This window comes from Mus pahari, chromosome 8, assembly GCF_900095145.1.
Source record: "Mus pahari chromosome 8, PAHARI_EIJ_v1.1, whole genome shotgun sequence".
Classification (NCBI taxonomy): Eukaryota; Metazoa; Chordata; class Mammalia; order Rodentia; family Muridae; genus Mus; species Mus pahari.
The window spans coordinates 75,941,320-75,944,823 of NC_034597.1; the positions used below are offsets into that span (position 1 = coordinate 75,941,320).

Genomic DNA, 3,504 nt, shown 5'->3' on the forward strand with positions numbered 1-3,504 from the left:
GTAGAAAGAGAGAGAGGCCGGCCATGGCCACGTGGAGAGAGGGGGAAGGGGAAGAGAGAAGGAGGGTTAGAAATGAGAGTAAGAAAGAGGAGAGCTTAAAGAAAGTAAGGAGGGGCCAAGCAGCCACTTTTATAGCGGGCTGGGCTATCTTGCTGTTGCCAGGTACCTGTGGGGAGGAGCATACCTGGCTATAGTCAGGTATCTGTGGGGGTGGAGTCTAGCCAGAATGCCAGAAGCTTGGGACATTGCCTGTGTGACTTATAGTCACAGAATTATGGAGTTGTGGGCTTTGTGGTGTCAGGCACCTGTCTCTGGGTACGTGGCTCACTGTTCCATCCCTTGTAGAGTTTATTCAACCAAAACAGGCTGCCTTTCATGGGCCCCACAGATCTGCCATAAGTACATTTAACATGAAGAGAAAAAGGTAAGAAGATGAGAAAGGGAGGCTCTGAACTGATTTGGAAAATGACTCCTTTCTGAAGAGATCATAAGTACTGTATGAAGGGAGGTAGGAGAAGGAAGAGGAAGGTTTCAGGGCAAAAGGAATAAAATTTGCATGCTCTAAAAAAACAACATGAACTGGGACAGAGACAAAGTATAATTGTCTGAAGGGAAGATGATGAGAGATGGTTGGAATGGGATTACACAGGGTCCCTGCAAGTCATGGAAAGTAATGCGGATTTTACATAATTGCTATGGGAACCACTGTAGGATTTCAGGCAGGAGACTGGTATGATTTGATTTACATATGTAAAAGGTCATTCTCTCTTCTGTGTAGAGGGAAACTCCAGGGGCGGGAGTGGGGGGGGGTGGGGGAATTGGGGGAAATCAGAGGGAGACTGGAGTACAACCACAATAGCTCAGGTAAAAGGATGCTGCTGTCTGGGATTCTGCTTGAAGCAATGGAAAGAGTTAGAAAAGGATGAGTTCAATATGTAGATTAGAAGCTGAGCCAACATCACCATTAGAGAATGGGATGATTCATGTAATTCACAAGTAAATTTTCCAAATACCTAACAGTTAACTTCAAACACAAAAATTTATTTTTTGAAAATGAAAAACAAATGTGTTTTCATGGAAATCATTCAAAATCGAACAAAACATTTCTTGATATTTTTTTTATCCTTCTTTAGAAGATTTCTACCAAACTCGAAAGTTATTTTGACTCTAAATCCTCTCCATTTCTGTCTGCCAGCTGACACGTTGCTCTGTCAATTTCTTGAGTTCCTCAAATTCAATTACTTTCACTCCATATGTTAAAGATCTGCTTGTTTTGAGGCAAATCTTAATTAGGATGAAAAGATTATTTTCCACTTAATCTAATCCACACGTTGGCTACACCATTTAGATGGGCACTGCACCTGGCTGATTCGGGGCAGCATCTGCTGGCCCAGACTGCTGCTCAGCCTGCACGCACTAAAGCCTCCGTCTAACCAGAATTATCTTTGCTTTGATTCAAGAATCAGATTTAACTGATATAACCCACTAAGGTTAAAATCAGCATGATCCATACTTGCTAATGCCAAAGATGCAGACATTTGCAAGGATGTGTCTTTACATTTAGTTCCAATATCTGTTTATGCTTATTTTCCAGTGTTCTAGATGAGTTCATGGAAATGCGAGATTACAAAATCTTAACAGGTGATGTTCTTTTCTTTTCTTCTCTCTCTCAAATTATGAATGGGAACCTCAATTAGAAACCAAATTCTCATTTGCTGAAGGATTGGAGATGGAGCTGATGAATTGGATTTTCGGGCAGGGGCTATCCCCAGTTAGGTCTATATGACTGAGTTTAGCTGACCTAACAATAAGGCTACCACCTTCAATGACATAGAAGGCGAAAGCAGATCATTGAGGGATGGAGACTGTAGATGAGGAAGAGGCACAGGTAGCAAAGACCATGTAAGCACTCATAAAAGGAGGCTCTGAAGAGACCTAGAAAAATCTACACAGCTGAAAAGGGGAAGTCAAGCTAAAGGAAGATGGCATTTTAAGAAAAGATGTATATGGACATGTCTGCATCCTCATGAAGATGGTGGGGCTAAAGGAAGCCATTCAGAAGGCAGCATCAGGAAGTGTGGTGTCCTTGAGAGTGAAGCGATGGGGCTTAGAGCATCAGCAGAGAGCTTGGCCTCCATCGTAGCAGGTGGGAACATAACAGTGACAAAGGCAAGTGAACCGGGTTTTCTAGATTTAGTTGTGGGCAGATGGAGTTTTCATTCTGTGTTTTCTATTTTCTGAATGAAACATGAAGTGAGGTATTCAGTTAAGCATGAGAGGGTGGGAGGTGTAAAACTTGCAAGTTTGAAATTGAAGTCGTGCTGGGTGGGGAGACACGGTTACTGAGGAGACAATTTCTGAGTAATGCCAAAGACCCTTTGAGGGGTGTGAGGATCGAAAGTGAGAGAGCTGGCTCTGTGCTGGAGCCTGCTCGGGCAATGCTTTAGCACTCAGGGATAAAACTGTATGGACTCATTGTAGGTCAAGATGGAAGAGTGGATGGCGTTAAGGAGCTGAGGGTATTAGCAAGAGCATAGTTTTGTTCATTTAGTCAACGATGAAAACCAAACCTTAGTGTATCAAAAGCAAGTACAAAATACCCAAATGGTAATGTAGGACTAGACTCTATATTGAGTTTCCTCAAAACTTGGCAGAGGTTTTGTGTTTCCCTTCAATCTATTCTTCCATTTTCTCTTAAATAATTAATGTTTCAAATTAGTGACATAGTTAGAACTTGCCATGTATCAAGTACATTTGTTTTTTAAAAATGTATCATAGCATCGCTGCTTATAGCACTACTCAAAGCACTTATATCAGCCCGGGTTATACATGACAAAGGCATGGGCAAAGGTGTGGGACAACTCACAGGAACAACCACAGTATGTTCAGAGTACTGCGACTGTGCCTACAGATTCAAAGTCGTCATCAGGTAGTGAAAGTGCTCAGTGGCTTTTAGTAAAAGATTCAAGAGCTCCCATTTAAACATGTAAATCACCACTCTTATCAGCAGATTCTTCTGCAAGGGGTAAGAGCTTTAAGCTGTTGTAAAACGGACTAGAATTAATATCCCAAATGATGTGTGCTTACGAATGAGACAGGCACGCCTATGCAAGCCGTGACTGTCTCACGTAACAAAAGAGGAGTTTCTGTTCTTAAACTCTGTGGTTTATATGGAATAAAGGAATTACTATTTTATTTTATTTATTTAATTAATTTATGTATTTAATATTGGCTATGGAAAAGAAACACTTCTAAAACTGGACGTTGAAAATAGGCAACCTCTCTCTCCCTCCCTCTTCTCTCTCTCTCTCTCTCTCCTCTCCCTCTCTCTCCCTCTCTCTCTCCCTCTCTCTCTCCTCTCTCTCTCTCCTTCCCTCCCTCTTTCCCTCCCTCCTCTCTCCTCTCTCTTTCTCTCTCCCTCCTCTCTCTCCCTCCTTCCCTCCCTCCCATTCTCCCTCCTCTCTCTCTCTCTCTCTCTCTCTCTCTCTCTCTCTCTCTCTCTCT

At 42.4% G+C, this 3,504-nt stretch overlaps 1 long non-coding RNA gene across 1 annotated transcript in view; it reads left to right on the forward strand.

The window, feature by feature from the left end:
• Nucleotides 1-348: 348 nt before the first annotated feature.
• LOC110325059 overlaps nucleotides 349-3,504 on the forward strand; it is a 16,001-nt gene continuing 12,845 nt past the window's right edge. Inside the window, exon 1 of the long non-coding RNA XR_002380719.1 lies at nucleotides 349-424. This is a non-coding gene — a long non-coding RNA (uncharacterized LOC110325059). The remainder of the gene's footprint in view (nucleotides 425-3,504) is intronic.